The following is a 14669-nucleotide window of genomic DNA, read 5'->3' as shown; positions in this document are numbered from 1 at the left end:
TATGGGAGGGGGCTTGGCGGTCGTCACGCCCCCTGCCATAGACTTGCATTAAGGGGACGGGCCGTGATGTCATGAGGGGCGGAGCCATGACGTCACGCTGCTCCGGCCCCTGTATCGCCCGTCATTACACACAGAGCGAACTCGCTCTGTGCAGTAATGATGGCGGGGTGCCGCAGCAGCGATCCCCGGGGTCCCCAGCAGCGGGACCGCGGCGATCTGACATCTTATCCCCTATCCTTTGGATAGGGAATAAGATGCCAGGGGCGGAGTACCCCTTTAAGATTGAAAATTAACCATCTTCTGTGCGATTTTTTTGTGTTAAACCTTGAAAAGTCGCTTTTAATAACAAATACATAATATAAACCCTTTCAAAATGTGAAAGTCAGTGGGAACATCTCTAAAAAGTCTCCAATTTGCGGCCTGCTCAAAATATTTCAACAGCTCAAAGTAAAATACACAGCGTATATCAATGATATATGACCCTATATGACCGAGAATTATCAATCCGCATGAAACCCAAACTGGACGGTTTCGCCCAAACCAACCAATCACAGCTCGACTTTTATATCTGAATGAGATCTGGTAAATGGAAAGCTGAGCTGTGATTGGTTGAAATGGGCGAAACCAGACAGTACTGGTATCCAGCACATTGATAAATCTCGGCCTATGACTAAGATTATGTTCACACTCAAAAACTGTTGAAAATGTAAAATCTTTAACACAGTTTTTTGCATTGTTTTTAAAGGGGTACTCCGGTGAAAACCTTTTTTCTTTTAAATCAACTGGTGGCAGAAAGTTAAACATATTTGTAAATTACTTCGATTGAAAAATCTTAATCCTTCCAGTACTTATTAGCTGCTGAATGCTACAGAGGAAATTCCTTTCTTTTTGGAACACTGATGACATCACGAGCACAGTGCTCTCTGCTGACATCTCTGTCCATTTTAGCAATGATGCATAGCAGATGCATGGTGGTTCAGTGGTTAGCACTGCTGCCCTGCAGTACTGGGGACTTGGGTTCAGATCCCACTAAGGACAACAAGAAATAATGCATTAGCATTATTATAATAAAGTCAGCAGAGAGCACTGTGCTCGTGATGTCATCAGAGAGCATTCCAAAAAGAAAAGAATTTCCTCTGTAGTATTCAGAAGCTAATAAGTACAGGAAGGATTAAGATTTTTTAATAGAAGTAATTTACAAATATGTTTAACTTTCTGCCACAGTTGATTTAAAAGAAAAAAGGTTTTCACCGGAGTACCCCTTTAAGTTTTTTTCAGTTTTTGGACTTTTTTTTAGACTTTTTTTGGGCTACAGCCCATAAAATGGCTACTTTTAATTGGGAAGCTTTTTAGGATGTTTATCTCCCATATTAAGTGCCAAAATATATGTAAATAGCTGAAAAGGAGGCCCAGATATTTAATAGTACAGATGTAACAAATAAAATGTCCATGTAATTATTATTATTTTTTTTTTTTTACTTTTCACATATCACATAAACATGCCAAAAGTTTTGATTGGTCGGGGTCTCAGTGCTAAGACCCCACCCATCAGGAACAAAAGCCTGGAGAATCAAACAGTGGCGATCTTTAAAGGGGTTATCCAGGAAAAACGTTTTTTTATATATCAACTGGCTCCAGAAAGTTAAACAGATTTGTAAATTACTTCTATAAAAAAATCTTAATGCTTTCAGTACTTATGAGCTTCTGAAGTGTAGGTTGTTCTTTTCTGTCTAAGTGCTCTCTGATGACACGTGTCTCGGGAAACGCCCAGTTTAGAAGCAAATCCCCATAGCAAACCTCGTCTAAACTGGGCGGTTCCCGAGACACGTGTCATCAGAGAGCACTTAGACAGAAAAGAACAACCTTAACGTCAGAAGCTCATAAGTACTGAAAGGATAAAGATTTTTTAATAGAAGTAATTTACAAATCTGTTGAACTTTCTGGAGCCAGTTGATATATAAAAAAAAGTTTTTTCCTGGATAACCCCTTTAACTTATAATGGAGAAGCGAGACTGCACTCGTTCTCCTGACCACTGGGGGTCTCTCAGCACTGAGACCCCAATCAAAACTATTGACATAAAATAAAAGTAAACAGACCGTATAAATAGTCTCATAAACGTATTTTTTTTATTTTTAACGAAACATTTTTATTCAGTCCATGGTAGTTTCACTCAAGGACTATTTACTTTTGGAAAGTCTTTTTTCTATCATGAACTAACAGAATAAAAGATTTTAGCTGATTGTATCAGTGTTTTTTTTTTATTTTTATATGTGATTTGCCAGAATATGGGGCCACTGGCTTCTTACCTGCATCTGACTGCCCTGGTTTACACGGCCGGAGATGGTCAGTAAAGCCGAAAGCAGCCAAAGCGGGGAAGTTATGTAATTTACTTTAATGGGGGCAGCACAAACTGACTAGCCTGTGGGCCACTCTGTTTACGGATCTCCATTGGTTATGTTACCAGCGTGATGACTTGAGGCTACACAGTTTGCTAGTCAATAAAAGAGTAACTTTCCTGCTTCTGCATCCGCCCCTGATAAAGTGCCACCCTAGCCCTGGGCCTTGCTGGTCAGATACACCACTGCCTGTAATGCGTCACTTATCTGTCTTAGCAGGATGAGTTTTCAGCCTCTAATTTACACACAAATATTTCCATTCACTGACAGCAAGCAGGAATCAGATTTCTATACTAGATAACAGTGTAGATTTACAGTGTAAGGCTGGGTTCACAACACGTTTTTCAACTACAGTTCCCGCATACGTTTTCATTAGTGAAAACGTATGGAACGGTATTGAGAACGGTAAACATAGACAAAGCATTGCAAACTGTATGCACCCTGATGCCTATGGTTGCGTACGGTTTGCTTGCAATACGGTTTTTAACAGTACTCAAAACCGTGTTCAACCACAGTTCTGACTCTGGTTTAAAAACCGTACTGCAACCGCACACCTTTTTTTTTTCAACATGGACGTCAATGGGAAACGCACATGTATACGGTTCCATACGGCGAAACCGTAAGCGTTTTTTCTTTGCACATGCGCATTTGCATCCTAAAGTCCCCACCCAAGACCCCTCCCATAAAAAATGGACAAAATTTTCAAAAAAGGAATGTTTTTTTTAAAATAAAAACGGACACAACCAATCAGATCGCTTCTTTCATTTTTAACAAGGCCTCTGCAAAATGGAAGACGCGGTCTGATTGGTTGCTATGGGCAACTGGGTAACTTTTCCTCTGCACTGGTTTTGATAACCCTGCAGAAAACTGACCTGAGGAAGGGGGAGATTGCCCCCAAAACGCGTCATCTCCTATTTTTTTCTTTTATTTATGTGACAATAAACTCATGTTTATTATTTTTTTTTATTCTACTGCTCCGGATCAACTTCTTCATGGTAAACTAAGTGGGTCTTTTTTTTTATTTCATCCATTTATTTCTATCAGATACTTTACTTATCCCCTATCCTGTGGATAGGGGATAAGTTGTTAAACCCTGGAGTACCCCTTTAACATAGTGTTGTCCGACCTGACAAATCAATGATAAAAATAAAGCATGTCTGCAGGGAAAATTAGGTTTTCTATTGTAAAGTCACAGTAAAGTCACCAAGTCTTATGTGCCTATCTGACTGGCCCAGCATCAGTTTTTTTGGGGGGGAATTTTTCGAAGGTCTTTACAGCTCAAAAATTTGCCATTTATTCTAAAAGCCAATTCAAGCTTGATATAGGCATGTAGGGGGGGGGGGGGGGGGGATTTATCAACACCAGTGTAGAGGGAGAATGGGGCTGCTTTCATTTTTTACAGGCCTCTTTAAAAATGAAAGTAGTAATCTGATTGGTTGCTAGGGGCAACTGCACCACTCTACCTCTGCACAGGTTTTGATAAATCTCCCTCCGTGGTCTCCGAACTGTGGACCTCCAGCTGTTACAAAACTAGCCAACGGCTGTCCGGGCATGCTGGGAGTGGTAGTTTTGCAACAGCTGGAGGTCCACAGTTTGGAGACCACCAATATAGACAATGTTATAGCTATAGGGAACGCAGATATAGCAATTGCTTTGGGAGCCTGACCTACCCACACGCCGGTACAGTGACCCCTCAACTTACAATGGCCTCAACATACAATAGTTTCAACATACAATGGTCTTTTCTGGACCATTGTAACTTGAAACCAGACTCAACATACAATGTACAGACAGTCCAGATCTGTGAAACCTGTCATAACTGGAGGAACCGACCAATCAGAATGGGCATTTTACTGGTAAATTACCTTTATTACTGAAGTACAAGCACTGAATGGCTGTCTGGTAGCGCCCCCTACAGTACAGGGAGGAACTACAAGTTCTGTACTACTCCTTACCTGTATTACTGAAGTGTATGCACTGACTGGTGTCTGGTAGCGCCCCCTGCAGTACAGGGAGGAACTACAAGTTCTGTACTACTCCTTACCTGTATTACTGAAGTGTATGCACTGACTGGTGTCTGGTAGCGCCCCCTACAGTACAGGGAGGAACTACAAGTTCTGTACTACTCCTTACCTGTATTACTGAAGTGTATGCACTGACTGGTGTCTGGTAGCGCCCCCTGCAGTACAGGGAGGAACTACAAGTTCTGTACTACTCCTTACCTGTGCCAGGGTTAGCTGCTCCTTTGGACACCAGGTAAGGGCGGCTCCATTTAGGACACTGTGTGTACTGTATAGGACCCTGAAGAAGCTCCTGTCCTCTACATAAACCATTGTTTCCCAACCAGGGTGCCTCCAGCTGTTACAAAACTACAACTCCCAGCATGCCCGGACAGCCAACGGCTGTCCGGGCATGCTGGGAGTTGTAGTTTTGCAACAGCTGGAGGCACCCTGGTTGGGAAACACTGACATAGACAGTGATTACAGCTCCCAGCAGATCTTTCTTACTTTTATATGTAAGGATTTGCTTTATCTATATTAGTTATCTACTTATTTTTCTTTAGTCCTCACTTTTTCCTATTTTTGGATGACATTTTGGTGGCTTCAGAACCAATTACCAGGTTTCCATAGAGTTCTGGTCTGAACATACAATGGTTTCAACATACAATGGTCGTCCCAGAACCAATTAATATTGTAACTTGAGGGACCACTGTATTCTAAACGTCACATGGTAGGCGGGGGGCCCCTTTTACGTATGGGAACCAGGAACTTCAAGTTACGCCTCTGGCAATAGGGCGGTAACCTCAGAGCATGCGGATTAAAATTTTGGCACAAATTTCGAAAGTGTCAGTAACAGGACCCACAAGATGGTGACAGAAATAATTCCAGACAGGGAATAGAGGACCCCCCCCCCCCTGAAGGTGGAATACATAGCGCGATGGAGAGAACAAAGTAACCTCTATTCCAATATATAAGGATATTAGAAGTCCCATAGGAGGTCCATTATTATCGTTATGAATGCCTTCACACACTTCTGGGAGCTCCTTGGTGATTCGTAATATCCTGTTTATTGTATGGACGAAATCCATTATTAAGTGCAAGATAAAAGGGGGCATTTCAGCCACGCAGTAATATACCGTAACCACGAATAACCGGGCAACCAGTCAGTCACAGATTGCTTTTCAATGCAGAAATTTCCTAGTTTGAATGAGCCCTAAAACTTCACCATATGTGATGCATTTAAAGGGGTTGTCCACTTTTTACATTTTTTTTTTCATTAGAAAGATCCCCCCCCCCCCAAAAAAAAAAAAAAAGCAGATTACATCCCTGCGTTGGAGGTAAACAGTAAGTGTTGAGTTTCTCTGCAGCGCCCCCCACAGGGAAAAGGAAGCTGTGCATTGCACTCTCCAAAATCGATGTACAATGCCCGGATGTACGGGACCAATTCACAGTGCTTGGTATGGAGAACATTAGTCATTTACTATATCCAAACGGGCAAAGTGATAGTTTAGTCGATACCACGCAAATCTAACAACGAACAATAAGAAATCGTACTGGGACTGTGTAAAATATTGGCATTAATTGGGTACTTCAAAACTTATCCCCTACCCACAGGTCAGACCCCCTGAAATCTCTTAAAGGGGTACTCCGGCGCTAAGATATCTTATCCCCTATGCAAAGGATAGGGGATAAGATGCCTGATCGCGGAGGTCCTGCCGCTGGGGACCCCCGTGATCTTCCACGCCGCACCCCGTTAGAATCAGTTCCCCGGAGCGTGCTGATTACTGGCGATCACGGGGACCGAGCATAGTGACGTCACAGCTCCGCCCCTGTGTGACATCACACTCCGCCCCCTCAATGCAAGCCTATGGAGCGGGCGTGACAGCTGTTATGTCTTAGCGCCAGAGTACCCCTTTAAGGGGGCTCCGTCTCTCCTTGTTCATGCTTTCTGTATGGGAATGCAGTAGATACACGAGCGCTGTATTCCGGTATCTCCATAGCAGAGAAAGAGAATGCGGACCCTGCTCTGGAGATCACGGGGTCCCATTGGCCAGACCTCCCCCTGAAGTCACAAACTTATTCCCTATTTCATTACTACAACTCAGAGGATGGGACAGACTCTAAGGCTATGTTCACATGGACGGACAAACATTCCACAGACAGAGGAGCACCAACAGACCGCTCGGAAATGCGCCGTCTCATAGACGGCAATGCTTTCCTTGCAGAATCCCCCCAAATATATTGAGCACATTCAATGTTTTTGCAGATGCCGGAATCAGGATTTCCGCAGCAGATGTTGCTGCCCTGGAAATTCTGCTGTGTGAACAGAGGAGCAGAATCCCATTGAAGTCAACGGGACTCTGCTGTGCGGAATGTTCGTGCGGGATATTCATACGGACATTCTGCCGTATTAACATACCCTAAGGGTGCGTTCACACAAGCGGATTTACAGCGGATTTTACACTGCGGATCCGCTGGTGAAGGCCCGCTCTATGCTGTCTTTACATGTGCCTGCTGGTAGTGGCAATACGCCGCTACGAGCAGACACACTGAAGTGATGTGCGCGGAGTACTCGCACATCGCGGCCACTCTCCCTGCTCTGAGCTATGCAGAGAGCTCCCGCAATGTGCGAGTATACTGCGACTCGCACATCGCTTCAGTGTGTCTGCTCGTAGCGGCGTATTGCCACTACCAGCAGGCACATGTAAAGACAGCATAGAATGGGGCCTTCACCAGCGGATTCACAGCGTAAAATACGCTGTAAATCCGCTCGTGTGAACATACCCTTATAGAGGACCTAGCAAATATTTGTATTCTTTGCGAAACATCCATTTTAGAACTCCATGTTGTGCCCTGTGTACTCCTCCTATGCATTTATGAAGAAGTTGACAACTGGGTGTTACCACTTTGGGGGTGTGTCCCTGTCCAGTCGAAGCTGACAGCGGCAGATAAGTGTATGAACACGCCCCTTTGACAAGTAAAATGGAAACGCCCAATTGTTTGTTTAATTTATAACTAGTCAGGAGGAATAACAAAGTGTCAGTCATAAGAGTTTAGGTTTTTTGGGGGGGATTATAAGTATTTAAAGGGGTACTCCCATGGAAAACTTTTTTTTTTTTTAATCAACTGATGCCAGAAAGTTAAACAGATTTGTAAATTACTTCTATCATGAGCACAGTGCTCTCTGCTGACATCTCTGTCCATTTTAAGAACTGTCCAGAGCAGGAGAAAATCCCCATAGCAAACATATGCTGCTCTGGACAGTTCCAAAAATGGACAGAGATGTCAGCAGAGAGCACTGTGGTCATGATGTCAGCAGAGAGCTCTGTGTTCCAAAAAGAAAACCATTTCCTCTGTAGTATTCAGCAGCAAATAAGTACTGGAAGGATTAAGATTTTTTAATCGAAGTAATTTACAATTCTAAGAAGAAAAAACTATATAGGTGTGTGCAGCTCACAACTATTACGCACCGAGGTCAAACTGGGCAAGCAACTATACCTTAATTGCTAGAAAGGGAAAACCAAAAAATACAATGTAGCCCGGACCTTCTAGGTGAGTAAAAAATGGATATACGTGGATCGTGCTTCAATAATAATTATCATTTATTATAAAATATAGATAAGATTTCGACACTTCTCACAGGGCCCTTGTGAGAAGAACATACATATTAAAAGGCAACCTAACAATGTATTTAGGCAATAATAATTAAAACTATAGACCTGGCATAGAATAATAAAATAGCAGAGTCAGATCTGTACCATACAAATGTATTAAAGAGTTGCTCTTCTGGGTATTTAGGGTAGATATGTCCCTTTTAGATACAGTAGCAAACAGTCTGTAATATTAGAAATTGTTACCGGTCTGTAAATGGTAACTCAGGCGATGGGTATTGCTCCCGCAATGGCTGAGTGTCCGTGGTGTGCACAATTCTCTATGCGGTGCTTCCAATTGTGAGCCTGGTCCAGTAGAATCTGAGCGCGGTGGCAGTCGCTGTCGGCTGAGGCGCTGGCAGGCGCCGAAGATCGCAGTGGTGTCCGGGGACTGCTGGCGCTGGCGTGCGCTGGAGTTGGTATTCCTCACCGCTTTGCTAGTTGGTAGACAGGACCATGTACTGGAGGGCTGGAAGTTCACCTCGTGTTGCCGGCGTCTGACGTCAGAGCCGGGATGGCTGCACCAGGATGGTTACACCGGAATGGATCTGAACTGCTGAACCGGGTAGGTAGCAGAGTACGAACGCTAATAATGGTACAGTGCATAAAAGGTAACTGGCCATAAAGTTTAGGCACAGTTCGAGTACTACTATGCCAGTAGATAACCAGTAGTACTACTATGCCAGTAGATAGCCAGTTATCTACTGGCATAGTAGTACTCGAACTGTGCCTAAACTTTATGGCCAGTTACCTTTTATGGCCAGTTACCTTCCGGTGTAACCATCCTGGTGCAGCCATCCCGGCTCTGACGTCAGACGCCGGCACCACGAGGTGAACTTCCAGCCCTCCAGTACATGGTCCTGACTACCAACTAGCAAAGCGGTGAGGAATACCAACTCCAGCGCACGCCAGCGCCAGCAGTCCCCGGACACCACTGCGATCTTCGGCACCTGCCAGCGCCTCAGCCGACAGCGACTGCCACCGCGCTCAGATTCTACTGGACCAGGCTCATAATTGGAAGCACCGCATAGAGAATTGTGCACACCACGGACACTCAGCCATTGCGGGAGCAATACCCATCGCCTGAGCTACCATTTACAAACCGGTAACAATTTCTAATATTACAGACTGTTTGCTACTGTATCTAAAAGGGACATATCTACCCTAAATACCCAGAAGAGCAACTCTTTAATATATTTGTATGGTACAGATCTCACTCTGCTATTTTATTATTCTATGCCAGGTCTATAGTTTTAATTACTATTGCCTAAATACATTGTTAGGTTGCCTTTTAATATGTATGTTCTTCTCACAAGGGCCCTGTGAGAAGTGTCGAAATCTTATCTATATTTTATAATAAATGATAATTATTATTGAAGCACGATCCACGTATATCCATTTTTTACTCACCTAGAAGGGCCGGGCTACATTGTAATTTACAAATCTGTTTAGCTTTCTGGCACCAGTAGATAAAAAAAAAAAATAAAAAAAGTTTTCCACGGGAGTACCCCTTTAATAACAGATATATCAGGAGCGAGGACAGATCTTCTTCCACCTTTCCCCAAAAATAACACCTACAAAGAGCCTGCTGACATGCATATAGGTCCATGGATTCGTTATTCAGCGGCGCACTCGATATGCCCTGTAGTATGTATCTCCATTGTTATGGACACTTTATGCTAAGATAGTTACACCCCTAACTCTCTATTCCGTATATAACAGATGTGTAGAATTGACAGCTTCATAAAAAGTTACCTGCAGAACAGCTGTAGTATATGGCGTAAGTCCTAGGTGTCTAACCTGCGGCCCTCCAGCTGTTGCAAAACTACAACTCCCAGTATGCCCGGACAGCCAACGGCTGTCCGGGCATGCTGGGAGTTGTAGTTTTGCAACAGCTGGAGGGCCGCAGGTTGGACGCCTATAGTCTAGGTAAAGATTGATACACATAGTATAGTATATAGCAGTGGTCTTCAACGTGCGGACCTTCAGATGTTGCAAAACTACAACTCCCAGCATGCCCGGACAGCCAACGGCTGTCCGGGCATGCTGGGAGTTGTAGTTTTGCAACAGCTGGAGGGCCGCAGGTTGGACGCCTATAGTCTAGGTAAAGATTGATACACATAGTATAGTATATAGCAGTGGTCTTCAACGTGCGGACCTTCAGATGTTGCAAAACTACAACTCCCAGCATGCCCGGACAGCCAACGGCTGTCCGGGCATGCTGGGAGTTGTAGTTTTGCAACAGCTGGAGGGCCGCAGGTTGGATGCCTATAGTCTAGGTAAAGATTGATACACATAGTATAGTATATAGCAGTGGTCTTCAATGTGCGGACCTCCAGATGTTGCAAAACTACAACTCCAAGCATGCCCGGGCAGCCGTTGGCTGTCCGGGCATGCTGGGAGTTGTAGTTTTGCAACATCTGGAGGTCCCCAGGTTGAAGACCACTGGTATAAAGTGTCAGCCGTTGGCTGTCCGGGCATGCTGGGAGTTGTAATTTTACAACATCTTGAGGTCCGCAGGTTGAAGACCACTGGTATATAGAATTCTAATATCATCTAGTACCATTGCCATGAATACTCTATACCTATACGTACTTGACATCCATTCCCAATATCCACTTCTTCACTACAACCCCCTCAATGCTAAAGGCTCCCTATCTCCCAAATCCACAGGGAGACGCGATACAGAGACGTAATGGCCATTTCAGAGACGCCCACCCTATAGATGTAATGGACTTGTTGGCTAGGCCTCTTCTGCAGACAGATGATGTATGAAACACACGTGTTCCGTCTGGCTGGAAAAAAAAAAATCTATCACACAAGCCGATCACGGACAGTACCAGTCACTGCTTCCCGTAACCCTGCTATTCACACAATGCACCAGAAGACATGGGCAAGGGCTATGCCAGTGGCTGGCAGCGAGACCGTGCATTGGGTATACTACAAGCTGCATATACTACACAGCAGGGCTTGTTCCGACTGTACGTGTGCACTGTATATGAGAGCGACACGACGCCACCAGCACTAACCAGCATGGGTCTTGTTGACGGGGCTCGTCCATACCGCCATAGGAACACATGGCAAAAAGCTCTACTTGTAAGGCTCTAATTGGTGGTTCAGTGATAGAATTCTCGCCTGCCTAGAAGAACGTACTGGACACAGAACCAGTATACAGAGAGCAGGCATTGCCTTTATATACACACACATGACCGCAGCATCCTAGTACAGTGGTCCCTCAACATACGATGGTAATCCGTTCCAAATGAACCATCGTTAGTTGAAACCATCGCATGTTGAGGGATCCGTGCAATGTAAAGTATAGGAGAGTGGTCTCCAACCTGCGGACCTCCAGATGTTGCAAAACTACAACTCCCAGCATGCCCGGACAGCCAACGGCTGTCCGGGCATGCTGGGAGTTGTAGTTTTGCAACATCTGGAGGTCCGCAGCTTGAAGGTCAGTGGTATAGGAGATTATACAGTACTCACCTGTCCCCGCCGCTCACCGCTGCCCTGGATGTCACCGTCCATCGCTGTCGCCGCGTCCCCGGACCATCTCTTCATCGCCGTCATCATGTCGCGCGGCGACGTGATGACGACAATGGAGAGCGTCGGCGATGCATGGGTTCCCGAAGAGGACGGTCCAGAGCGCCGGTACAGGTGAGTGACACCCATCGGACCACATGGGGCACCGTAAACAGCTATCCGGTGGCAGGTGAAGCAGTCTGCGCTGCCGGATAGCCGTTTATGCGATGGACCGGACATACAAAAGCATCGTACGTTGATGCTGCCTTCAACATGCGATGGCCTCTGTATGTCGTATTATCGTATGTCGGGGCCATCGTAGGTCAGGGGGGGGTCACTGTATATATCTTCATCCCCCCCCCAGACGAATGGCTGCACCAAATGTCAATGAATCCCAAAACCAAAACAATTTTTGGCAGCTGTATTGAATTGTGGCGAGGGAGCCCAACCTTCCTCTCCACCCCAGGAGAGATGCTGGCCACCAGCACACGCATGGTTAATGTCTTTTTTTCACGAGGCCACACACATACTGTGTACAGTAGACATAGCTGCGTACCCAACACCGCATGTATTCCAGAGGAAGACACATCTGCCAAATATTCCTCATCGCGCTCGTCATCATCATCAGTGCGGCATCTAGGATACGGATGGGCAGAGATCCGCCGGGATGCACAAAACACACTATAGACAACGTCACCCTATGGATGCAGCACTGCAATTGTTACCAATGTGTCTAATAACCCGCCACATCGTACGCCGTACACCTGCGGTATATCGAGGAGAGTAGAAGCGATGTTGCCTTCCCGATTTCCAAGATGCAGAATTAAGCATCCGCCCACTCTATCCCTTCCTGTAAATCCAGATTAAATGCCACCCTGACTCATTCATTGGGGCCAGCGTGTGATCTGCCCCCCCCCATGCCACACACAAGCAGGGCAAGACAAGCAAGCATTGCACTCACCAGTACTGACGGGATGGATCCCACTTCAGAGGTGAGCAAAAAAAATCCCACCTCCCCACTGCACAGGATCCGCAAGAGAACAATCCCGGTTCAGTCCTTCCCAATGGATAATCCCAAATGCAGTGACTGTGGCTCTTGCTTTGTTACCCATGAATCCACGCATGCTCCTTAGAAAGAATCCAATCACCATAACCCCTCCCATCTGAATCCCAATTGGTCGCTGCGGCTTGAATATGCAAATACGTCCCTTCTGGTCACATCCCTCCCCCCCTCCCCACTGTTATAGGGTCTCAAATTCCTTCCTTCTGTTACAAAGTATCTGGAATCTGGTGGATTCTTCCCCCTAAATTTAGAAAGTCGAAGAGTGTTTCCCAACCGGGGTGCCTCCAGATGTTGCGAAACTACAACTCCCAGCATGCCTGGACAGCCTTCGGCTGTCCAGGCATGCTGGGAGTTGTAGTTTCGCAACATCTGGAGGCACCCCGGTTGGGAAACACCGCCGTAGAAAGAAGCCGACAGGAAACGGTGTCAATAGAAATAAATATTTACACGCTTCGTCGTCGCCGTCGTGGCTGTTGTTCTTGCACGCTTTGTAACTCGGGAATCCGGAGCGCGTTATGGATTATTGAATTAAATAATCGAAACAAATAGAACGTCAACGGTTTCAAAATTAACCGAAAGTAAAGAAGGGAAAGAGGAAACAAACAGGGAACATGTATAAAAGGGAATAAAATGTCATCAATTTGAGATCTACAGCGAAAAATCTTGGAACAAACTAATTTGTTTGGGCTAAAAGCTTTTAACCCTTCATAGTAGACCCAATCAAAGCACAACGCAAAAATAAAAATACAACAAAATAAATAAAGTCTATCACATACTGGCATATAAATAATTCTTATTTAGAGTTTAAGGAAAAGGCTCCTTCTGAATGCATAGGTGGCACGTGTAAAACAAATTTTTTTTAAATTTTTTTTTGCAATACAGCTGCATGGGAACGTGGTGGAGGGTGGGTTCACACCACGTTTTTGCAATACAGTTTTTTTATCAGGTTTTTAATCCTCAAAACCGGACTAAACTGTATCAAAACGTGTGTACAAAGTTTTATCTGTATACGGTTTGAAAAGTGATATCCGGTTGTACCGTTTTTTTAAGAAAAAAAACGTATACGTTTTGAACTTTTCACTCCATTATGAATAAAGTTTCACTTGTTTGATTGAAATTCTAAGAAAGAAAAAAAAAACTGTGCAAAGTCAAAAACCGTATGGTGAAAACCGGATGGAACTGTAAGCACATACAGTTCTGTACGGTTCCCATTGATTCCCATGTTAAAAAAAAAAAACGTATACGGTTTAATACGGTTTTTCACCCAGACCAAAAACCGTGGTAGGCTACGGATTTGGGTACGGGGGAAAAAAAAAATGTGAAAAACGGAGACAACCGTATAGATTATGGTGCATTCGGTTTTGAATGGAAAGTCTATGGCCACGGTTTTCTGTACGGTTGCATACGTTTTTTTTTTTTTTTTTTTTAAACTGTATCCAAAAACTGTATAGAAAAATCGTGGTGTGAACCCAGCCTAAAGAAAATGTAGGATAAAAAGTTCTATGATTTTTTTTGATATACAAAATTTTAGTTTGTGAGCCCCAATGAGGAAAGGGACCAATCTGAGTGTACACTGTACAGTAGTGCGGAATATGCTGGTAATATATAAATTAAGGAATGAATAATAATAATAATAATAATATATATATACTATAATGGTTACTTACAGACATGACAAATAAAGCAGCGATCAGACAAGTTCCTGATTGGTCATTGTTTCCAAGCTGACAACAGGGAACAATAGCTTACAGTATATTTAAATGGATATTCTGGTGCGGCATCGCTGTCATTCGGTGCACGGAGTGAACTCAGGTCCGTGCCCGATGATTGGCGAACACAGCCGCCAAGCCCCCTCCCATAGACATGAATGGATGGGGCGTGGTGTGACGTCAGGAACCCCCCGATTAGACATCTTATCCCCTATGCTTTGGATAGGGGATAAGATGTTTTCAGCGGAATACCCCTTTAAGCCCTCCTCATGGTATCCAGTCGCCTATTCTCGTTGATTGATGACAGGCTTCCAAAAACAGCACCACA

General features: G+C 44.6%; 1 protein-coding gene across 3 annotated transcripts in view; it reads right to left on the bottom strand.

Annotated features, from left to right (window-relative positions):
* The window catches only part of NUMBL (NUMB like endocytic adaptor protein), a 126488-nt gene extending 113345 nt beyond the window's left edge, over positions 1–13143 (bottom strand). Inside the window, exon 1 of one of the 3 annotated variants that reach the window (XM_056538384.1) lies at positions 13080–13143. The gene's annotated coding sequence lies outside the window, so the exon portion shown is untranslated. Of the gene's footprint in view, positions 1–12125; positions 12343–12530; positions 12663–13079 lie in introns of those variants that run through there. The other 2 variants (XM_056538383.1, XM_056538381.1) reach the window with 2 other exon arrangements.
* Between the last annotated feature and the right edge of the window lie 1526 nt (positions 13144–14669).

Source organism: Hyla sarda, chromosome 9 (genome assembly GCF_029499605.1).
Source record: "Hyla sarda isolate aHylSar1 chromosome 9, aHylSar1.hap1, whole genome shotgun sequence".
NCBI classification, from domain to species: Eukaryota; Metazoa; Chordata; class Amphibia; order Anura; family Hylidae; genus Hyla; species Hyla sarda.
Note: the sequence above shows the minus strand (reverse complement) of the source record. Positions and strands in the feature narration are given on the sequence as shown.